The sequence below is a fragment of the Hordeum vulgare genome, chromosome 5H (genome assembly GCF_904849725.1).
Source record: "Hordeum vulgare subsp. vulgare chromosome 5H, MorexV3_pseudomolecules_assembly, whole genome shotgun sequence".
NCBI lineage: Eukaryota > Viridiplantae > Streptophyta > Magnoliopsida > Poales > Poaceae > Hordeum > Hordeum vulgare.
The window spans coordinates 577172557-577198063 of NC_058522.1; the positions used below are offsets into that span (position 1 = coordinate 577172557).

At 42.1% G+C, this 25507-nt stretch overlaps 1 long non-coding RNA gene across 1 annotated transcript; it reads right to left on the reverse strand.

The window, feature by feature from the left end:
• Nucleotides 1–24497: 24497 nt before the first annotated feature.
• LOC123399790 lies at nt 24498–25208 on the reverse strand. The gene is made up of 3 exons (XR_006610427.1): nt 25166–25208; nt 24752–24818; nt 24498–24540 (listed from the first exon to the last, which is right to left on the reverse strand). It is a non-coding gene; the product is annotated as an uncharacterized LOC123399790 (long non-coding RNA).
• Between the last annotated feature and the right edge of the window lie 299 nt (nt 25209–25507).

Consider the following 25507-nt stretch of genomic DNA (forward strand, 5'->3'; position numbering starts at 1 on the left):
TCTGGTCTGCCCGAAAAAGGGCCTTTAGTCCCGGGTCGTGGCTCCATCCGGGACTAAAGGGGGTCTTTAGTCCCGGTTGGAGCCACACACCGGGACTAAAGATCCACCTATATAAGCGGGAGTTAGAAAATTTCCAACCCAAATCGTCCATTTCTCTTCTTCTTTCTCTCGTTCTCCTGCCCGGCGCGGCACAGCGACGAACTCGACGACGCCGTCAGGCTGCCCGCCGTCCTGCTCGCCGCCGCCTGCCGTCCTCCTCGCCGTCGCCGTCGTCCTCCTCGCCGCCGCCGTCCTCCTCGTCGCGCGCCGCGCCGTCGACACCTCCAGCTGGTAAGCCCCCCGCCCCCTCCTCCCCAACACTCCGGCCAGTAGAAGAAAAGAAGAAAAAGGAGAAGAAAAGAAGAAAAAGGAGAAGAAAGGAAGAAAAAGGGAAGAAAAGAAGAAAAAGATTTTTTTGTCATTTAATTCCTATTGTTATTAGGTTTGTGCTAGATTATTAGGGTTAGTAATATTTAGAATTACGAAAAAGGAAAATAAGAAGAGGAGGAGAAGAAAAGAAGAAAAAGGAGAATAAGAAGAGGAGGAGAGGAGAAGAAGAGGAAAAATAAAAGAAGAGGAGAAGTAGAAGAAGAGAAAAAATTAGAAGAGGAGGAGAGGAGAAGTAGAAGAAGAGAAGAGGAGGAGAGGAGAAGTAGAAGTAGAGGAGAAATAGAAGAAGAGGAAAAATTAGTTTAGGGTTACAAGAATAAGAAATATTGTATAGTGTATATGCTTAAGTGTTAATAGTGTTTCTTAGATTATTGCTTAATTTTGCTATTGTATATGCTTAAGTGTTAATAGTTTAATTTTGCTATTGTATATGCTTAAGTGTTAATTGTTTATTTTTAGCAAGAAAATTAATAGAACTAGTTTATTTTTTTAGTTCATTTTATGATGCCTATCCCGCATCCTCGTCGTCGACTCGGCGGAGGACACCTGCTTGATCAGAGGGGCCCGGTCCGGGACTGGGCTCCGCCCGGCTGGTATTGGGAGGTGCTACATTCCGGGGGGCGTAGGTTGGTGAGGAGCCAGCCTGTCGTTGACCCGATCCTTGTTTGGTGGCGGTCGCGTGGGCCAGTGAGGGTGCCGAGGCTTCCGGACACCTCGGAGGTGGTACGTCACTGTGTCAGCGAGGAGGATGAGCACGTCCGTCGCTACATGGTTGCGTTGGAGGGCAGGTTCGAGCATACCTGGCAGGTTCTTCGGGGATCTCACTGGAGCTATGATCCTGTGATGGTTCCTTCTCTTTGGGTGTCCACCGCCCGCGCCGATACCCGTCGGGCGCTACGATTCTAGATGTATCAGTGATGCTATATGTATGATAGTATTCGAGGAGTATTAGTGATAATATTCGACGATGTACGGACAAAAGAGATGATGTATTTGCTTATAATTGAATGCATGCTAATTTGAATACTACTTTATTTTACGATTTCGTTTTGCTTATTGAATGCTCAAATTGGAAAAGTACCCCTACTTTGAATACTATGCAGAAATCCATATCGACTTTGATGAACTCTTCCAGATGTACAATGGCGACGCCCTCCACAAATCCCTTATGAGTTGCTATTGTCTGTAAGTTTTTCAATTCGTTGTCTACATATAACTTGTTTAGTTATTTCAATTCATTGTCTATATATAACTTGTACTCTATTATGCAGAATGAAGATTCTGGATTGTAAAAGTAAGAACATCCTAAATATTGGGTTTATTGACCCAGATAAAATACATATAGCGACGCTAACTGATAAACCCAAGGAGACGGAGGAAAACCTTCTAAGGTTTCTAATAGATCAAAATTTCTGTGACCACATACTGTTTCCATACAACTTCAGGTGAGGGTCTTTACTCTGTTGTGTCCATTCACTTATAAGTGTAATTGATAAGTTACTGACATATATATATATATATATATATATATATATATATATATATATATATATATATATATGTGTGTGTGTGTGTGTGCAGCTTCCATTGGATTCTGTTGGACATTCAAATTGATAAGGGAAGAGGTTGATGCCTTCGACCCATTATCGAGACCCTTGGAACAGTTCCAAAGCCTGCAGGACATGCTCCAAGGGTAATTTCAATCATTCTTGCGCTCTATCGGTCTCTTTCGATGATTTTCTGATATATCAAATAATGAAAAACTTAGCAAATCATTATCCTTGTCGGGCAGGGTTTGGAAGCGGTTCAAGTGCGTGACTCCCGGTAACTTTCCTGAGAAGCTGACCTTTAGAGCGGCTCAGGTAAGTAGTAGTATGATATACTTCTATTTTCAATACGTTTATGATGCTAGATTATTATTTTGATTATATATATTCTATTCTCGTAAAGTGCGACTAGCAGCCACGGGGAACGCATCTATGCGGATACTATGTTTGCGAGACCATTCGCACGTTTACCTCTGAGCATAAGGATCACAGATTCGACGTAAGCAATGAACATTCACACCTCTATTTTTACCCGTCATTCTTTGTTATCATGATTGATATTCATATTCATCTCCTCTTCTTATATAGCACACGGCCATGAGGACGAAGGTCCTACCAGAGCAACGCGCGATTGCTGTTGCAGAGGAGCTTGCCGGATTTCTGAGGACGGAAGCTATAGATGACAAAGGACAATATAGTGTAGCTAGGGGCCATTACTAATGTTCGTCCATGTAATCGAATAGACGGGCTCTAGTCCTGATGATTCAGATCTCCATATAATTGTATATATATGCTCGCTTGTAAGATAAGTTAATCTTATATATATATGCATAATTATTTCTATTTAAATTATATGAAAACTAATTCCCGAACACCAAAGGAGGCATCACGTTAATCTCCCGAACACCTAAACCCTAAAACCCTAAAACCCAAAAATAATTTCATTCAAAAAAAAAACCAAAAATAAGCAAAATCAGAAACTCTTTAGTCCCGGTCCGTGTAACGAACTGGAACTAAAGGTCCTGCCCCTGGGGCGCTACGAGGCGCCCACATGGAGCACCTTTAGTCCCGGCTTGTAACAGGGCCGGGACTAAAGGTTAGGCCTTTAGTCCCGCCCCTTTAGTCCCGGTTGGTGAACCGGGACTAAAGCCCCTTACGGGCCGGGGCTAAAGGCCCCGTCCCCACTAGTGTAGGTATCAACACAATTGATTTGCCTCTTCCTTTTATGCAGCCAACACACTCATAATTAGTTTCTCGTTTGAAAACCTGGTAGCAAGAAGGCAGAAGATAAAAATGTACTTCTTAAAGAAGAAGGACTTGATATTGTATAACAAGACTAGTGTTCGGAAATAAACCCTAACTTTTTGAGTCAAGGCAATCGAGAAAAGTTCTCGACATTCCTACCTTTAAAGATAAGAATTGTTTCTATCAGTTTCCTACTTCTTCTTTTAAACTCACGCAATCACTAAGAACTGTTTCTATAGCAAAAATATAAGAATTACAATCGTTTGTGTTTCTAATTAATTTGTTTGATGCTTCTTCCAGTTAATTTTAGAAGATACTTCTTTAGCTAAACAGCATGGCCGACTCTAGCATCTGGATAGGCACCTTTGATCAACGGTGGGGGCAGTGGCGGATCCAGAGGGCGGACCAGGACCACCTTGAGATTTCCACATAGCCTATATATCAGAATTGTTTTTTAAATAACATATTTCTATGAAAAATTATACTGTTGGACCACCTGTCAAGTTGAGCTGGATCCGCCACTGGGTGAGGGTATAGCGAAGATAAAGGCGACGTGTGCATCAACCAGGTAAGTAAGGTTAAAAAAACATGCATGAGTATTGCAAACATCCATATATCTCACCATTAATTAACTTTTGATGATTTGAAACCCTTGCGAGACATACGTACGAGGTCTGCCTTCTCCACCACCCGTTGTGCAGCAGACATGTGATGTGGACGTGCTCAATCACGAGCTGATCGCGTCACATAAGAGAACCATCAGGGCCCTGAAGGAGTTGAATGACTCCCTCGAGAAGGAGAGGGATAAGATTATCGATGACAATGCTATTTTCTATGATAAGATTTCCATTCTCGAAGGTCAGATCGCGTCATTGAACCTCGAGATAAGTGAGATCAAGAAGGACATACAAATCATGAAGTCTGAGAGGACTCAACTAAAGGCGGATAAAGCCCGTTCCATCATAGAGGTGCAGATGAATAGGAATAAGCTTCATGAGCTTAAGTTAATCCTTAGACGAAACTAGATAGCTAGTGTTGAGAGGGGCAGACCGGTACATTATGAAGTTGGTACTTTCATTTGTGAATTGGTGAAACATTTAGTTAATCAAGTTGGTAGTATCTTTTGTGAATTGCTGAAATGTTTAGTTTGTGAAGTTTCCATTAAATTCCGGCGTATCTTTTTTATTAGCTAAATATAGCAGTGCTAGCATGCATCTCTGTCCAATGCATAGGTATTTCAAATATTGTTGGCGTCATCTCCACCTCCACTACTAAATTCTAACAGTGGCGTCATATTGGTGGTGTTGGATGTCCACGACATCAAGGTCATTTTTGTCACGTCATAACTAGGTTTTTTTGCACTAGTGTACGTTCAGTAAGGTCTATGGAAGGGTTTAATGACGACAACTACAACTCCCACTAGTGGAAAACGGGCCTTTGGCCGGGACCATTTAGTCCCGGCCTGCCTGTAGGCCGGGACTAAAGGCCCGGCCACGTCGTCCCAATTCTCAATGCCTCCCTCGAGGCTTTAGTCCCGGCCCATAAGGAGCCTTTAGTCCCAGTTCGTGTCCCAAACCGGGACTAAAGGGCTACGCGGCGGGCAGTGGTGGTGGCAACCGTTCGTATCCCCCTTTAGTCCCGGTTGGTGGCTCAACCCGGGACTAAAGGACTAACATGTGGCTTGCCGTAGTGGTGGCGACCGTTGGTATACCTCTTTAGTCCCGGTTGGTGGCTCAACCCGGGACTAAAGGCCTAACACGTGGCCTGCCGTAGTGGTGGCAATCGTTTGGTATACCTCTTTAGTCCCGGTTGGTGGCTCAACCCGGGACTAAGGGCCCAAACGGTTTGCATCCCGCGTCGTTTCGGGCGATGAAAAGCACGAACCGAAGCGTACAGTCGCCATTTCTCTATTCTTCTTCTCTCTCGCGTTGCCCTCTCTGTTCTTCTCCTCTGTTCTTCTCCTCTCTTCTTCCCTTCTCTTCTTCCACCATGCCAACTAGCTTTCGTAAGGTGCTCGCACATGGCACGACGATGCTCGATGTCGTGTACACGAACCTGAGCAACGAGGTGGCGTTTTTTCTTCAACAGTTGAAGGAAAAATGGTTTGACCATGCAGCGGATCATGAGAAGTTCTTGGGGCTTGATCTGGAGTACACGGCCGATCAACGCGGTGTTGCCGTCATCCAACTATGCTTCGAACGCCATGTCTTGATCTTCCAATGGGCGAGGTAAGTTTTGAGGCTTTCTTTGATCCAAGATAATGACATTGTAAGTTTATTTGTTTCAATCATAGTTGGTTCCCTTCAAATAGTTGTAGTGAAACAATTTTGATTAGTTGAAGGGGAGCACAATCTAATTGGAATAGTGTTCCATAATCTGAAAAATCGTATTAGAATCAACTAGTGTTTAATATGTTCCATTGGAGTCATAGTTGGTTCCCTTCAAATAGTTGTAGTGAAACAATTTTGATTAGTTGAAGGGGAGCACAATCTCATTGGAATAGTGTTCCATAATCTGAAAAATCGTATTAGAATCAACTAGTGTTTAATATGTTCCATTGGAGTCATAGTTGGTTCCCTTCAAATAGTTGTAGTGAAACAATTTTGATTAGTTGAAGGGTAGCACAATCTCATTGGAATAGTGTTCCATAATCTGAAAAATCTGATTGGTTCAATATGTTCCATTGAAATCATAGTTGTAGTGATACAATTCTATGCGGTGTTCTTTGATCCAAGGTTATGAAAATTGAATATAGCTAGTGATCTCTCTAGGTTCCATTGGATAGCAATATGATATGTCATAGTCATGAAAATTGCATATAGCTAGTGATCTCTCTAGGTTCCATTGGATAGCTATAGTGATCTCTCTAGGTTCCATTGCATATGTTCTATTTGAATCCTAAAGATAAGTTTCTCTTTAGTTGTAGTGAAACATGTTTCCTTATTGCAGCAGTATGTAACATTTGTTCCATTTTAATTTGTTTCTGTTGCAGGAGTGACAAGCATTGTCCAGAACTCATGGAGTTCCTTCGCAACGGCATCACTTTTGCTTCTGTTGACATAAGGAACGACAAGCTGAAGATGAGGCACAGCTTCGGTATTGAGATACCAGCTGGTTGCCTCGTTGATCTCCAAACGATATTCAGGCTTTGACGTGATAGGACTTCGATGGCTCATATGGAAGTTGCCTTGATCGACGAGTCATATCGTGATATGATGACCAGTTTCCCAAAGTCTCAGCACAGACTTTGGGAGAAGGGCCCACTTGATGATATCAACATTGAGTATGCAGCAAAAGATGCATACGTTTCATACGAGTTGTACCGCAAGATTCGAGTCGTCAACTATGGCCAGCGTCACCTCGAGGAACGTGGACATTCTGATTTAGATGATTCAGACGAGTAGTGTTCTTAACTTCGAACACTTGTATATATATCTATGGTAGCTATTACTATGTACTGTTTGTACTAGTATCATGTACTTCTTGGACCAATTTATATATGTCTAGTTTCTGTTTGTGTCATTATAGTTTCCAAATTTGAATGGTTTAGCCCTTTCTAACTTCATTTGCTACTTTTGAATGGTTTCGCCCTTTCTAACTTCATTTGCTACTTTTGAATGGTTTAGCCCTTTCTAACTTCATGGTATCATGCATTTTGACCACATATATATACAAAAAGTCTTCAGTTCAAATAAGTTCAAAAAATGAAATCCCTTTTGCAACAGATCTGTTTTTGATTAAAACAGTCATTTAAAAATGAAAGACCATTAATCCCACGAGTCGTGCAGCGGAACCACGTGGCGTGCCGCGGAACCACTTTTGTTGTGGGGGTCGCTTCTCCTTCTTCGAAACGCTGCTACTTCGAGAGAGATTGTCCGTTTTGTACACGAACTACATCTAGTTTTTGTCGTAGCCCTCTCAACTTTTTAACACATGCTATGTGGGTGAAATGACGATAGCATGCCAACTTTCAACATTTTCAGAGTTCATTTGTAGTGCTTTTCAATTTCAGGGTCAACTAGCTCAAAAAAAAAAGTAAATGCACGAAATATACCAAATGAAGTCAGAAATTGTTGAAATTTTTTGATGTGCCTTAGAATGGTGCATTTTGAACACACAAAAAGTATGGAGTTCAAATAAGTTCAAAAAAATGAAATCCCTTTGTAAGAGATGAGTTCTCGTTCGGAACGCTGCTACTTCGAGAGAGATTGTCCGTTTTGTACACGAACTGCATCCAGTTTTTGTCGTAGCCCTCTCAAATTTTTAACACATGCTATGTGGGTGAAATGATGATAGCATGCCAACTTTCAACATTTTCAGAGTTCATTTGTAGTGCTTTTCAATTTCAGGGTCAACTAGCTCAAAAAAAAAGTAAATGCACGAAATATACCAAATGAAGTCAGAAATTGTTAAAATTTTGTGATGTGCCTTAGAATGGTGTATTTTGAACACACAAAAAGTATGGAGTTCAAAAAAGTTAAAAAAAATGAAATCCCTTTGTAAGAGATGAGTTCTCGTTCGAAACGCTGCTACTTCGAGAGAGATTGTCCGTTTTGTACACGAACTGCATCCAGCTTTTGTCGTAGCCCTCTCAACTTTTTAACACATGCTATGTGGGTGAAATGATGATAGCATGCCAACTTTCAACATTTTCAGAGTTCATTTGTAGTGCTTTTCAATTTCAGGGTCAACTAGCTAAAAAAAAAGTAAATGCACGAAATATACCAAATGAAGTCAGAAATTGTTGAAATTTTGTGATGTGCCTTAGAATGGTGCATTTTGAACACACAAAAAGTATGGAGTTCAAATAAGTTCAAAAAAATGAAATCCCTTTGTAAGAGATGAGTTCTCGTTCGAAACCCGGATACTTCGAGAGATAATTGTTTGGATAGTCAAAATTATCATAGTTTTGTCAAATTTTCAAATATGCATTTTTTTTAATAAATATAGTTTTTAATTGAAAATAACAAAATAGATAATAGTTTGGATAGTCAAAATTATTAATTATGAAAATAGAAAATAGTTTTGCATTATTTATTGAATTTGAAACACTTTTCATTATCATAGTTTTGTCAAATTCTCAAATATGCAAAAAGAATTTTTAATAAACATAGTTTTTAATTGAAAATAACAAAATAGATAATAGTTTGGATAGTCAAAATTATTAATTATGAAAATAAAAAATATTTTTGCATTATTTATTCAATTTGAAACACTTTTCATTATCATAGTTTTGTCAAATTCTCAAATATGCAAAAAGAATTTTTAATAAACATAGTTTTTAATTGAAAATAACAAAATAGATAATAGTTTGGATAGTCAAAATTATTAATTATGAAAATAGAAAATAGTTTTGCATTATTTATTCAATTTGAAACACTTTTCATTATCATAGTTTTGTCAAATTCTCAAATATGCAAATTTTTTTTTTTAATAAACATAGTTTTTAATTGAAAATAATAAAATAGATAATAGTTTGGATAGTAAAAATTATTAATTATGATAATAGAAAATAGTTTTGAATTATTTATTCAATTTCAAACACTTTTCATTATCATAGTTTTGTCAAATTCTCAAATATGCAAAAAGAATTTTTAATAAAAATAGTTTTTAATTGAAAATAACAAAATAAGTTAATAGTTTGGATAGTCAAAATAATTAATTTTGAAAATAGAAAAAAATTGAAACTATATGAGAAATCATGGACAAAATTCAACCTGAATTCACTTTGAATTCAGATTGAATTTTCTCCACAATTTCGAATATTGTTTCAATTTTTAGTAAGTTTAGGCCCGTAAGCCTGCTTTAGAGAGGTGGGACTAAAGTTATCGTGCAACCGAGGAGGGGCTTTAGTCCCGGGTGGAGCCACGACCCGGGACTAAAGACACCCTTTAGTCCCGGCTGGAGCCAAGCACCGGGACTAAAGACCCCCTCCTTCCCGCCTCTTGGTCTGCCCGAAAAGAGGCCGTTAGTCCCGGGTCGTGGCTCCACCCGGGACTAAAGGGGGTCTTTAGTCCCGGCTCGAGCCACGCACCGGGACTATAGATCCACCTATATAAGCGTGACTTCGAAAATTTCCAACCAAATTCGTCCATTTCTCTTCTTCTTCCTCTCGTTCTCCTGCCCGGCGCGGCACAACGACGAACTAACCGACGCCGTCAGGCTGCCCGCCGTCCTGCTCGCCGCCGCCTGCCGTCCTCCTCGCCGTCGGTCGTCCTCCTCGCCGCCTCGCCGTCCTCCTCGCCGTCGCGCCGTCCTCCTCGCCGCCGCGCCCTCCTCCTCGCCGTCCTCCTCGCAGCCGCGCCGTCCTCCTCGTCGTCGCGCCGTGCTCCTCACCGTCGCGCCGTCCTCCGTGCCGTCCTCCTCGCCGCGCGCCGTCGACACCTCCGGCCGGTAAGCCCCCCGCCCCCTCCTCCCCAACACTCTGGCCAGTATAGAAGAAAAGAAGAAAAATGAGAAGAGAAGAAGAAAAAGGAGAAGAAAGGAAGAAAAAGGAGAAGAAAAGAAGAAAAAGAAGAAGAAAAGAAGAAAAAGAAAAAGATTTTTTTGTCATTTAATTCCTATTGTTATTAGGTTTGTGCTAGATTATTAGGGTTAGTAATATTTAGAATTAGGTTAGGGTTACAAGAAGAAGAAATATGAACAAAAATAAGAAAATAAGATTAGGAAAAATGAAAATAAGGAGAGGAGGAGAAGAAAAGAAGAAAAAGTGTATATTGTTAGTAACGGTAACACGACTAGATTCCAGGAAGATGCATGGTTAGGGGAGATGCCCTAGCCTTACAATATCCTACTCTATACAATATTGCATAATGTAAGAAAGATTATGTTGCTACAGTATTACAGTCGGTTCCCGTAATATCCAATTCAAGAGGCCTCTGGTGGGGGAACGTTAGAACTGGTGGTTGCACTTGGTCTGCAGGTTGATTGAGGTTCAACTCTCTGACTAGTGAGACACCATTCAATGGAAATTATCTACGAATATTAGTTTCTTAGTGAAATCTATGTAGTTGGATATAATTGACTCTCGGATAATTCCGAGATCCCTTCATACTAGGCAGATTATAGTTTCGCCTAGCAATAAAATCTTTATGTGGTTTGTCCATAAGGGAGTGATCTTGACGAAAGATAATTTGGTAAAGCAGGGGTTGATAGGTAGTTCTAGATGTTATTTTTGTGACCATATGAAATTATACAACACCTCTTTCTCGATTGCCCGTCGACAAAACTAACCGTACATGGTTGTTACTCACGCATGCGGACTCCGAGCCTCCAAGGAGCTTTTCATTATCGGCTGCAACCGTTCGGAGATGATATCACAGGTTATCTTCAACCAATTTGGGTGGCGAGTTAATAATGAGGAGTGCTACAAATCACCGGTTGATTTGTTACAGTTTGAAGCCGTCTTTAGAGCCGTCCAAATAGATTTTCCCAGCCGCAGGATCGGGCACCACCACACAACAGTACATGACAGCACCGCCTAGCACCACGACGCTTCATTGCAACCCGGTGAAGCTTCGACTACCCTTCATGATACTTCAATGCAACTCCGGTGGCTACCGATTAGGCTTCACTGCAATTCCGGCGGCCCCGATGAGGCTTCATTGCAACTCCAACGCAGCATCGACAGCGCCCGACGGGCTCCATTGCAACTCCGGTTCAATGCAGCCCGGTGGAGCTCCGATGCAGCACCGACGGTGTCCGGCGAGCTCCATTGCAACTCCGTCTGACCTTCATTGCAGCCCGGTGTAGCTCTGATGCAGCACCGACGGTGTCCGGCAAGCTCCTTTGCAACTCTAGCAACGGCGACAAAAGCTGAGATGCAGCGCGGCCATGGTGGATGCTGCAATTCAGCGTTGGCGGCAATGGTGCTTTGATGCAGGGAAGCGGCCATGCCAGAAGCTCCCTGACGCAGTGCTCGGCGACGACAGCGAGAGCTGCGATGCAACGCAAGAACTGAGAGACAGAGAGGGACGGGGGAACTGAAGCAGTGTAGCCGAGCAGCAGCAGTAACCGACGAGTCCATCTTGCAACGGCAGAGCCGTTTGTAGCACGAGCAGCATGAGGAGGTGCATACAACAGGGGTGAAGGCAACAACAGCTGCGGAGACCCGAGAGACAAAAGCGGCGAGAGAGAACAGAAAATGGGGTGGGAAGCTAGAGATAAGGCAGGAGAGGACGAGAGGCAAACACGCGTGGTAGGCATGTCCGGCCCCCCTAATCCGAGGGGCCCCCAAGGCCTAATGTGTATGGTAGTCGAGCACCCCTGCCCAACCACTGTCCACCAATAGAACAACACGAAACGTTTTCTCTGGCTCACCGAAGAGGAAGACTTGAACATTTCTTTTTGTGATATGGACCTTGGGCCTTTTTTTGTTAGCGTTGGATGTTTAAGTGGTGGTGGGCCCCTTCAGTCAGGCTAGGCAGGAGGCGGACAAAAAAAGGTTTGCATTCCCTAGTAAAAAACAAACAAACTTATGTGTTTGTTGTTGGCGAACGAAAAGGTAGTTGGCGCGGCTGGGATAACGAACCAGCTCTTGCATTCATTGCTTTGTACTTAGTATTAATATACAAATTCATCTATTTTTCCAAAAAGAAAATTGAGGGCCAATGCTTTCTTATAATAAACTTTGGTTCAAAAATGTTCACATAGGCTGATTGTTGTTCTCATCTACTCCCACCATGTCGAAACATAAGACATCTTTTGATACAAAAAGTATCAAAAAAGTCTTATATTTTGATATACGAATGGAGTAGCTAATTAGATGTTTTCTTAAAATATTTCTTCATGCTATCAGTTTTGTCACTGCAAAACTTATTCCAGCACATCACGATCACAGTTTAGCCCACTGGATGATAAGGTAATTTCGTTATATCTCATATGCGACCGTCCCTTGTATGATTGCGTACGACCAACGCTTGATCTCCTATGCGTCATGGGCAAATACGCCTCATCATCGTCTGTCACACGATGACACCGATAAGCGAGTTGCCAAGGAGAGACCTTACCGTACCCACAGCAACGCATTTTCAAGGAAGCTATGTAGCATTGTCATTATCTTTGTATATACAAATATTTCAAAACTAAGGGGCCCGTATTTAAATTTCACACCAGAACCTCCAAATGTCAAGACCGGCCCTGGTGGCAGGGACGCGGTTTATGTTTTGTTGTTATCATAGAGACGATAACAAGCATTTTTCGTTACTAATAGGTTAGGTGTATAGGCATCGTGACCTGTTGCTATTTTTATTGGTTGTGGCATCTTTTATTTTCATTTATGTTTAATCTCCGTGTGTGGACCAGATTTGAACCTCAGACTATGTTTCACACTTTATTCAATAATATGAGGTCGGATGTTACCATCCTTTTTCCCGAAAAAAAAAGAGAAACACCATTCTATCATCAATCAGCATTAATTTACCACTCGGGCAATTAGAGGAAGGCTGATATTATCAACGCTATCCTGCATAATATTGGTATAGTATATATTAAATTGTTGCCAAATTTGCATTGCTAGTTTCCATACGCGTACCCCCCGTGCTTCCTATAAATACACACAACAAGCATGACCGCTTCCTTGCACACCTATAGCTAGTCCTTAGATCAATTCCAAGCCACTGCTTTGTTCCCCGGCCGGCCGATCTTATTGGCTTGCAGGGTCACCGCCATCGTCATCTCGGCGTGGATACTGGCACTCCTCCTTGCGTCTTCCGGTAATCATATGTGTGGAGTTACATATACATGTTAACAGGATAAATTATCTTTTGTTTGTATACTTCCATTATGTATTTTATTACATTATACATCTTTTGATCCTGTACAACTTTGTAGAGTACTACAGTAGCGTTAATTTATATGGATTGAATATTTGTACTAAGCCAACATCCATTTATATGGATCGAAGGGAGTAAGTAACAAATATTCTTTAATGGGTAATCACGCTGACTTTTTGGTTTCTGAATCAATATATGTCCTCCAAATGTATATGCAAGGACTGTGAATTGCCAGCCACACCGTCCCAAGGATCCGTACTGCATCACCCCCGAGGCATGTGTAGAAAAGTGCGGATCAGAAGGCTACGAGTTCGGGCAATGCTTCGGTGCCTTCTGTCAATGCCTGAAGTGCCCTCCACTTTCAGGAAGGGTCGTTGAACACCAACGCACATAACCAAATCTGTATTAAAACTCGGAACCATGAAGTGGATTTCCTTTTTTCTTTTGCGACTAACCAGGCAGCAGATTTGTATGGAAAATAAAAGGTCAACGTCCTTACATATTTATTGGTGATCACAAATGTACTAGCAAAAGGGCCCCTGGGTTGCAATGGAAGAAAAACAAATCTCCAATAGATATGAATAAATTTTTTTGCGTCACCGAGATACACTATCACTTTTAATTTTTTGAAATACTTTTATGTAATGTGTATAATTTTAGGCACGGTGATCAAGGCACATAATAATAGAGGTGTTAGGACAAATTTACCCTTGACAAATTTATTGGTTAGTGGCAAGTAAATCAATGAGTCTAGAAAAGTAAGAGATACACGCAATCGAGAGAGATAATTTCCTTTTTCTGATACAATTAAAGATACACACAATCGTGGGAGAGATACTTTCCTTTTTCTGGAAGGCTAATAAGGAAATTACAAGGATTTACAAGAAATGCACATTACATTGTGGAATTTTATAAAAAAACAAATACACCTTATACAAAGGAATGGATGGACTAATCATCATTTTTGTAAACTCGTGAACATATTTGAAAGCGTGAACATTTTCAAATTCGTCAACACTTATGAATTCATTATCATTTTCTAAAATCAAGAATTGGTTTTGAATTCATGAAAACTTATTACTATTCACAACCATTTTATTTAAATTATGAAAACATTAGACAGGTTTTTTTAATCGCCGAACATTTCTACAATCGATGAACGTTTTTCGAAATTGATGCAACAGTTTTTAAAATTCACGAACATTTTTTTATTTAATTATATTTTTCAAATTTAACTAACACTTTTTGAAATGTATGAACATTTTTTGAATGAATAAATTATTTGAGAAATCACGAATAGCTTATGTTTCTATTGATGAACATTTTTTGAATTGGCGAAATTTTGTTCAATTTCACTAAAGTTTTTAACACACAAGATTTTATAAAAATGATGAAAATTTTATTATTTTCCGAACATTTTTTACAATGTTGCAAAAAAAATTCAAATAAGCAAACTTTCTTTTACAAAATCGCGAAATTCTTTGAATCCACAATCATATTATGATTTACTAAAAAATATTATATTTTCTTTTTTCATTTTATAAACTTTTTAAAGTCCTAAATTATTTAAAGTAAAAAAATAAAGACCGAAAAAATAGAAAACAAACATTTCGAAATAAGCCACCTGGACATGGGCAAGCCCAATCTAGCGAGTTTCGTCTTCTCCGAGCGCCCATAGCGCAGTATAGGATGTCTCTAATGCATGTGCCGGCCCAGACAGGGATTACCCTATGTGAAACATTTTTTATCATTTACGGATGACATTGGAGAATAATTCTTGCCAATTTCAAGGGTAATTTGGATGACGAATGGCCAGAAACAGTTCGTGTGTTTTTATTAATTTATATAACTAGAGAAGTAGAGATTTACTTTGAACCCAATGTCACGGCTTCATCCGTGTTGCAAAGATCCATTGCAACACGACTCATTGTGAGGCCCGGGGACCAGGATACGGCCAAGATAAAAGCCTCAACAGATGCCGGCCCAACCGTCACTCAATGTGGACTGAGGTTTTCGTTACCGCTTGAAATTTCAAATTACCGTGCAGTCACCGAGCTTACGATGCCCCATGAGAAAAATGTTTATGGCCGGGCATAACCATTTATTTATTTCAAATTAAAATGCCTAATGCATAGTTAAATATAACTTAATATCTCTTAATCAATCCCATTGCTTGTTGTGGCGTAGTAGTAAGTGCATTCCATTGAAAATTCGGTTCGAGAACCGCCAATCACCCTCGTTTTATCTTCAGGATCGTAGCCCCCTCATCGGCTACCTTGCATGAAAAAAGAAAAAAAAAATCCTCCCACACGGATTCATGGTTACGCTGCATCTTCGACAGTCGGCACTGCTCGTAGATCCACGACTTTCCAACCTATAGTAATAACTCCCCTTGTTGCCGCAAGCAGCACCGTCGAGCGTCTCGTTGTCTCGGTCGGTCGTCATGGTAGTTGTTTGGGTCTGACATTGGTGGTGCTTTGACATCATGTGCTTCTAGTAGGCACCGCCTTGGAGCTCATGATTCGTTGGCGTTCAGCTTCGTCTCTTGGCAGTGGTTTCTTCAAGGTTGAGGGCTCCATCGACTCCATAATGATGCTCACTGACTTTTTTGTGGCTTGGAGTCATTTGTGGTAATGTTGGTGATCATCGGCGCTTTTTTTAGATCAACATAGAGGAGCTCCCCGGCTCCATAACTCAGAAAGAAGCATGAATGGTCAGATTTGAATTACAAGTCAAAAACAAAAAGAGAAACTAAAAACTCCACGAACAAGATGAGCTCCACTTTGGGGTGCCTCGGCATGGCCAAAAGACAACCAGGAGTCTCAAATTGTTACATGAAAGCTAGAAGCAGAAAACGCAGCAAAGTTGTGCATGGACACTGAGCGGTTGTTTTTCAAATTAGCCTAAGACAAACTATCTTTTGTACTTGTTTGATTTATTTATAAAATTGTTCTACGGTCACATGTCAAAAAAAAAAAAAGATAAATGCTAAAGAGATTTATCTTTTCTTGTTTTACTTGTTCAATGGGCATACCTTCCTCTTTTATTACCTCTCTAAATTCACCCATTTTTCAATTAGGTAAACTTTTTCTGGGATTTTAGTTGGCTCTTTAGCGTATCATTGTTCTCTTATTAGCTGTCATGATCATTAATTAGTAGGTGTAGATATAGATGTTTATATTTGTTTGGCTTTGGCTCAACTTTTAGCCAAAAATGCGTCAAGGGGCTGTTTGGTTCTATGCCTTGCATTGTCACACTTTTTCACACATTTTTATCAAGCTTGCCTAAAGTTAGTTTAACAAAATGAAAGCCACAAGTTGACAAGACTAAGGAAATCTTGCCATACTTTTTATAAATATGTAATGTCAGGCCCTAGCGTAGCTTGTCTAAGATGTGGCTTGAACGAAACATCCATCTAAGTTGGTCAAATTGTCTAACCTTAGGTGTCGCAAACCAAACATCCCCTTAATTGCTTGACCATTTATTTCCCTCATGCTTCCGATCAAAACGTCACCCGTCCGGCGATGTTCCCCATTTCCCCTTTCCCACTTGGGACGGAAAACATTGTGCTCCCATTCCCGTCACCTCTCCCCCTCACTCCTTTGCTAAAAAACCAAGGAAAAAAAGGTGCGATACAACAAAATAGCGCCAACCTTAAAATACACTATTAGCATATGCTATATCGCGTTATAGCATGCTATATCGCGCTATAGCGTGTTACTCGACCACGACACTTGAGCTGCTATATCGCGCTACTCAACCTCGGGGGTGACCGTGCCACCTGGTTGTGTGGCAGTACGGTGGACCCCCTCGGAACTTTTTTCTTTAGTATTTTTATTTATTTCAAAATAAATCTTCACAAATTTCTGTCCAATTCCAAGCACTTTTTTTTACAAAAATAACATCTGATAGTTCTACTGAAAACAACGTCAGTCCAGTTTAGTTCATTCAACTCTTGCAAATTGGAGGCCAAAACAATAGCAAAACTGTTAGAAAAAGTAGTTACGTTAGACATGTATATATCACCTTGTTGGACGTGATGCGCCCGTCTGGCGCCCAATTGCTTAGGGGGGGGGGGGGGGCGCAACCCCTTCGGTGGCGCGTCTTCCCGTGAGCGTCTTCCCCGTGACGCTCACACTCTAAGTGTTATGTGTGGCGTGCCCTCCGTGCTAGGCAGAGGACGCGGGAGGCAACTGGAGCCCTCATGGCCGAGGCTGTAGAGACGGAGTCCCACGCCACTGCGTAGTCGCTACGGGTGACTAGTGCCACAACCTTGTTGTGGAGGTGTCGGGCTTTGACCATAAGGGGTCTATTGTGGACCTCACCTCGACCAGTGATGTCCAACACACGAACTCCGACGACAAAGAATAGGGTATGGGAGATGGCCCTTGCATCATGTCATGTGAACCAGTCCGTGTCTCATGTCCTACTCTGGCCATGTTTGTTTCAGAAGTCCCAGGACTTATTTTAATTAGTCCAAACTAAAAAGTCCCTAGTCCCTATCCGTTTGTTTTCATGGACTAAAACTTGCTAGCCTCACCCATGCTTGGATCCAAATACTAAAGAGACTAAAATCAAGTTAATAAGCATTTATTATCCTCCAAACCCTCCAATCCAGAACTCGCCTGTGTTAAAGGAGAGGAGTTAAATGAGGAGAGAGAGGACTAATTCACATTTTAGTATAGGGGTACCCCTGACTAAAAAAATTTAGCCCCTCTTTAGTCAGGGGTGCTTGGAACTTTAGCCTCTTAAAGAGACTATTTTTAGTCAGACTAAAATAAGTCCCTTGGATCCAAGCACCCTCTAAACAGGGACTAGAGATCATTAAATGACATGCAAAAAGACCATGTTACCCTAGTAATGCACTAGAAGTTATTAAATGACATACTAAAAGTAGGGGCACTGTTGGAAAAAAGTGTCAAAAAAGTCTCAAAAAGACCCTCCTATAGGGACTTCTTCCTGTAGTCCCAAATACCCTCTTTTAGTCCTTAAAAGTCCCTCATGTTTGTTTCAAGTTGGACTAAAAGAAACTTTTTTTTAATCCCTACACCAAAACATATCTCAAAACAAACACTTCGCGGTGGACCTTCACTTGGCGGGTCTCACGACCACTGGACATGGACATAGACGAAACAAGCACTTGAAGGTGAATGAGCACAGACAAAGATTTAGACTAGTTTTGCATGACACTAACTATATGAATTTACATATTTGCTAATTAGGCAGGTTATGTAAGGGAATATTTGAGGAGTGATCGATCAATGTCCGTAAAAACGTCCGGTGCGTTGGTAGACATTTTTTTGAGGATTTGCTAAGTCTGACCGTAGATACTGAGATACAAAGCATACAATATGACTTTGTTAGCACCATTATTTTGCTTTGTTCTTAAAAGTTCTAAACATTCTCAGAAAATAATCTGACAAAGAAATAAACAGTCAGCAAAGGAGTACTGCTAGTAGGATTATCAAGGAAGACCTTTTCTTTTTTTTGTGGGAAGACGGCCCGTATTGATTACAGGGTATTGGAAAAGAGCTCCAACTTGGTCCTGTTTGGTTCGAAATAAGTCACCAACTTATAAGTTGAAAAGTGCAGAAAGTGACTTATTTTGCCAAACAGACCCAACTTATAAGTCACCCCAACTTATAAGTCATAAGTTGCTTCACCCCAACTTAAAACTTATAAGTCATCCACTTTTGCATGAAATGGTGACTTATAAGTCAGATGACAACCAAACAGGCGTGACTTATAAGTCATTGAAACCAAACAGGGCCTTAGCCGAAAAGGCACAGCTTAGTCGTGAGCATTTCCCTGACGACCCCTCCGATCGACAAGCCGCCCGCCCCGACCTTCTCCATTCCCCACTTGCGGCGAAGACCGCTGCGCTCCCACCCTCACTCACTCATCCGCTCAAAAACCCTACCAACCTCCACCCTGCTAGCCATGGCACCATCCTTCCCCTCCGGTAAACGCTGTCCCTAGCCCTCGGCACCTCAGACCCCTAACACCGACTGACCGACCCCTCTCCTCCCCCTGCAGACCCGCAGCGGCGGCTCCTCCAGGTGGCGGCCAACGGTGACCTCCGCCTCTTCAAGCGTAGTTTTCCGCTTGGCTAGTTGCTCGTTTGTTTCTGCTCGATTCTGACTTGCGATCTTTTGTTTTCCTCGGCCATCGCGGGCGAGTTGGACGGTGGCAAGGGCCGCGTCAAGGAGGCAGTGGAGGCCGTCGTCAGGGACCGCGGCGTCGGGGCACTGCATGTCGCCGCCGGCCACGGGAGGATGCCGGTGTGCGTGTACCTGGTCGAGGAGCTTCACGTGGCTGTCAATGCCCTAGACGACGAAGGTGATATGTTTCGTGAAAAATAAACCCCGTCCCCTTTTTATGTTCCACATCCCCGTCTCTAGAAATTATGTCCATTTATTTCGAAGATAATTTCAATCTCTTGAGTGGTCAATATTTATTTATGTCCATTTATGATGTTGTAATAACAACACAAGTGTTGTTGTCATCATATATTATGTATAACAATATACTATATCAACACTTCAGTACAAATACATTTGTATGTATCTTATATATCTAACAGTGGTCTTCCTGAGAATCATCATGTCAAATTTCTTAGGGGGTCAATCTAATAAAAGATGAATTGTACCTTGTGGACATATGCGCCACTAACTCTATACTCTGGGAAGTGAAATGTTTTCACTTTCGTTGACAGAAAGGAGAAATTTTAAAATCACTAGGAACGATGAGGTATTTGTTGGCTCAACTCGAGTCATATTTACTATCCCTGTGGGTACTTGAGTAACGTCACGATGCTTTGTTGCTTCTTGGTTTTCTCGTACCCTACTAAACTATAGATTCAGAGTGTCTTTTGTAAGACAAACTTGGCATTCCCGCCATGGTCATCATTGGCATTGGACGTCTGCAGGACATGACGGACCTTCTCTAAGATTACTGTTCAGGCAACAAGGTCACCGTCCTAGACATGGAGTCCGGTGACATCATCCTGAACATCGCCGCCAACGATTGGTCATACGGCGAGGCAATCTCCATGAGTCAAGATCGTGTGGTCTACTTTATCGGCCGGCAGAATCGGCTCGGCGTGCTCGACCTTACCACCGGCGCCGTCCTCCTCTTGCCCGACCATGCGTCACCGCTGAGCTACAAATTCACCTGGTGCATGGCGCGTGACCTCCCTGGGGAGAACAAGCCGGAGATCTGAAGATCCTCACTCTTAGTGATGGTGGTTGGAAGGATACGGGAACAATCCTGAAAAAAAATCAAAGAATAATGCAAGCACTAGGATTTGAACCTTGGTTGGTTGGAGATACCACTACCTCTTTCTAGCCACCCAATCACAGGTAGGTTTGCACATAAGAATGAGTGTTGATGTATAAATGTATTGCCTAGTCTCTTTTATTAAATTGATTTTGTGGTTGCGTTAACTAAAGCATGCACTTTACACTCGTAGCTCGGACGGGTCATTGTGGTCAAAGCGGTACCCCCATCACCATACCATGCCATCCAAGCCCTCCTCCATCAATGTGCTATGAGTACCAATTCAAGAAGCCATTAGCAATGTTGGATGACGGGAGGATTGTGCTTTTGATGCAGGTACTCCTTGATGGCTGTAGTACTAGTACCCACCATGCGGCGCTGCGGATCTACAACCCGAAAACCAAGACATACAAGGATGGGATGGTAGTAACCAATTGTAATCGTGTGAGAGTGTTCGTGTAGATCAGCGGGAAGGAAGGCACGTTAGACAGTGCAGCAAAACGAATTTTTGTCCAAAAGGACCCCCTGTCGGATGAGATTGTCAAAAGAGACCAGCTGCGAATGAAAAGGAGGGAAAGGACCCCCACCCCGGATGGCGGCAGGCGCGCCAGGCGGCACGTGGCACCTGCCGCCACCGCACAAGGCGGCCGTGGGGCCTGCCGCCACCGCCCCAGGCGGCTGGGGCCTGCCGCCACCAGCTGAGGCGGCCAGCGCCGGATCCCGTTCCCGCCACTCCTATCCGTAACGGACAGCGCTGGGTGGGCCCTGCCGCCACCTCCCAAGGCGGCCGGCCGCTCTGTGCCGCTCGAGGCATGCGCTTTTGCATGTATTTCGCTGACTACGAGGCCGCGCTTCCCGCTTGAAATTTTGCCGCTCTAAGTTGCATGCGGTATTGGATGTAGTCCATCCGTTCCAAAATATAAGACCTTTTAGGTATTTCATTCGGAGACTACATACGGAACAAAATGAGTTAATTTATACTCTAAAGTATATCTATGTACATCCTTATGTGTAGTTTATTGTACAATTTCTAAAATGCCTTATATTTAGCAACGGAGGGAGTTTATTTTTTACGGAGGGAGATTTCCTAAATATAAGTTTTTAAAGAAGTTTGTACTAGAAGACTACATATGATGTATATGGACTCATTTTAGAATGTAGATTCTGTCATTTTGCTTTGTATATAGTCATGTGCGCCTAAGTTTCCCGCTGCAGTTTCCCGGCTAAATTCCCACGCGTTATTTTCCCGCCTAAGTTTCCCGCCAAATTTTCCCGCTGCAGTTTCTCATTTTGGCGCCCTTTTTTCCCGCGTAGACATCCGGCAGGGCCTATAAAAGGAGGCAGGGAGTGAAACTCTCTTCACCATCAGCCAGACTTCAAAGCACCTACACCTCCATAGTCAGTATGAGTTTGCCTTGTTCGGATCAGAGCATTAGGCCTAGGAAAATGCAGAGTGCAAGCTTGCCTCGGGGGGTGGAAGCAGTTCGTTGTTGGTGCGGAGATGTCTGCAAGGTGAAGGAGGTGACGGATTTTTCAGATTGGTTGGGCATGAAGTTTTTTATGTGCGTCAATTATGAATCTGATCCACCCGAATCTATTTCTGCGTACGTCAGGCCTTCGGTATGCTCAAGTCATCCAGATTATTGTTATTTGATATTATTGTTTACTTGAATCTGATCCATCCTTTAGTCTCCTCCTCCTCTCTGCATGTACTATCGTTGGATTGACACGAAAATGCCGGACTGGGCGGTGACCGAGATTCGTGAAAGAGGTCGTCGTGCATGGGCTAGCTTGGACTTGGAAGAGCGTCGTGAGAAGGCTGAAGCAGAGGAGAAAGCAGAGCAGAAGAAAGAGTGGGAAGATTACTGTGTGGAGGAGAGGGCTTTTCTTGATGAGATGATAAGGAAAAATCAAGAAGAGAAACTTCGGCTGGAGGAGGTTTACAGACAGCGGGAACAGGCCCCTGAAGCTGAGAAGGAGAGAAAGAGAGAAAGGGCTCGTGCCGCCAAGGCAGCAGAAGAAGCTGATGATGGAAAAGGAAAATATCCACGTTGGACTCAGTAGATTTATTTTATTGTATGTTAAGTTGTCTTAGTTGTATCTTAATTTCTGCAAGATGTATCTTAATTTCGGCAAATTGTATCTTATTTTCAGTAATGTGTATCTTAGTTTCCGCAATGGGTATCTTAATTTCAGCTACGTGTATGTTTATTTTATCCCGCGATTTATTTCCCGCCTCGCTTTCCCGCCATTTTATCCCGCGTATAGCTTTGCCGCCATTTTGTTCCCGCCTCGCTTTCCCGCCCTCGCTTTCCCGCCTCGTTTTCCCGCCATTAGTTATTCGTCTCGCTCTGCTGCACCTATAAAACCCCCTCCAGACCAAGGTGGGTAAGGAGTGTGCTGAAAATGTCTCATTATCCTTTCGATCGTAGTTTTCATAGTGGTATGTCCGAGTGTCTTCTGCGCTTAGCTAGCAATTTCAAGATAGATAATAGAATAGTTTCATGGGACGAACTCATCAGTAGTGACACGCTACTGAATGAGGTTGCCCACGCATTAGCTAGGAAGGGGTGGCCTGCAAGGACATATGAGGAGATTCGGAAAGAACTTCTGCGGTTGAATGAAAGATGGAAGAAGAAAGGCCAACACATACGCGGTGGAGGTGGAGTAAAACATCCCTTCTTATGGATTGACGATAGTGAGGACGAAGACGATATCTTCATGCCGAGTACCAAGAGCGCGTCATCGACGAAGGCCAAGAGCGCATCATCGACGAAGGCCAAGAGTAGCGCTTCGTCAAAGGGCGAGAGCTCTGCATCGTCGAAGGATGACGACGACTTTATGTAGTTTTTTTATGAACTCTACATCTTAATGTATCTTATTTTATGTATGTTATTTTATGTATGTTATTTTATGAATCTTATTTTATGTATCTTATTTTATGGAAGCAACTTCAAACATATCGAGAACTTTTATTTCATGAAACTACATAGATGTCTTGTACGTACATCTGAAAGTTTGAAACTGACATAGAGAGATGCAATTGTTCGCACACATACATAGACGAATCACCCTATGCGACGACGACCAGCTGGCCTTGCCCGACGACCGGAGGGTGACAATCGATCAGGGGGTCTGTGTTCACGAAGACCACGACCGTACTGTCCCTCGTGTTCCTGTGTCTGCGACTCATGCATAGGTGGTGGAGTCTGAAATCCATATTGAGATGATGATTCTAAATTATGGTGCACCTGCGACTCACCTGTGACACATATTCTGCAGTCACATTGCGGTGCTCTGAAAGAGTGTCGGTTTGCTCACAACCATGTTGCTCTATTTTTGTGACATGCCATGGCTGACATACCCCAGGCTTCTGGCGAGCAATAACTCTTCCGCGGCAACCCGCTTCGCGATGGATGCATATGAGCTTCAACTCCTTTTTATCAGACTGCTTCACTCTATGTTGCCTGTGTATAGCAATTGCATAGCTATGTATTGCTTGTTTAGCAGATTTCTTATCTGGGAAAATCTGTCCAACGGCCAGACTCCCCGCGTCTAGGCCAGCAACAGAGTGAAATTCATTGGTGATGCTCATAACTTGTAAAAACTCTGGGTTGATTGCTGCAGCGACCGCATTCTCAGGAGGAACAACTTCATCATCATCTGATTCCGAAGACGCAGAAGAATGACCATCATCGTCATCATCTAGCGCCTCCGGCAATCCCTCGACATGTTCGCTCATGTCAACGACCGTAGACCAATATCCCGTGTCATACACTTGTTGGCCACCTGTTGGTTCCGTTGGGCCGGCGTCGGGGGCTACAGTTATGGCCATATGTTCGCCACCACTTGGTTCCGATGGGCCGGCGTCGGGGGCTACAGTTATGGCCAACTGGGCCTCACCGGCACCGCTACTGCACTCGGCGACATCACTGGCAGAAATGAACTCCACATAAACCATGGGTTGTCCATACATGGAGTTATTGGGATTGCTTGCAAAACCCATGTACGACGCCCATGCTCTTTCACCAGTAACCCGTCGCAGAACCCAACGATTTCCTCCCTCAACCACGAAAGCCTCCAGGGTCATTTTTTTCCATTCATCGCTGAAGCAAACACCGATCGGATGCACCTTCTAACTGCCGCATACTCTACATTAACCATGTCTTTCACTACAACCGTAGTCATCCCGCACCTAGACACATCCACACCAGAAGGACCCTCACGTACGATGTGCCCATAAAACACTAACAAATTTTCCATAGTACCTAACGAGCAGACATATTTACATCGTTAGTCCATTAAAAATCATATTTTTATATTTACATTGTAATAACAACATCCATTACTTATCTTTTTTACATATAACAATTTAACAACATCCATTACATCTACGCATAATAATTTATATTGTATCATTTATCGTGACACTACATGTATAAAATAAATAGAAGATGAATTACAATATGTCATTCATACCTCTGGTTTAAATAAGGATATCCTTCCGAATATAATATATCACCAGAATAATATCAGCGAATTCCACCTATTTTCATATGAACAAAAATATTACACACATAATTATTTCCGTGCTAGCAAAAGTCTAAAAATACATACTGTATGCATATATATATATATATATCAGGAGCCATATTTCTACGGGGTTGACAAATTATCAAATAAACAAATATATTACACACGCGTCTTGCATGTAATAATACTAATGGAGCTAACATATTATTACATGTTTTTTACAAAAATGCTAGTTACATAGGCATTTTTCCGGCTCCTTTCTAAATACCAGTTGCATGCAAACACGAACAAATCATCGGTAATATATGAACATAGTCGACCTATTATCACATGAACACAAATATGAACAAAGTCTCATACCTTGATCTTCAACTTAGTAGTTCATATCGCATGACAAAATAGTTCCACAAAAGTGATAATACGCTCCCTAAGACAAAAGAAAACACATACTTAGAAACTAATAAAACAAAATAAAAACATCATGCATGCAAACACGACCAACACAAATGGAAAGCTCTTACCTTGATCTATCTTTTCTTCAACTACAACGTCTTCAAAATAGTTCCACAAAAGTGATAATACGCTCCCTAAGACAAAAGAAAATACATACTTAGAAACTAATCAAACAAAATAAAAAAATCATGCATGCAAACACGACCAACACAAATGGAAAGCTCTTACCTTGATCTATCTTTTCTTCAA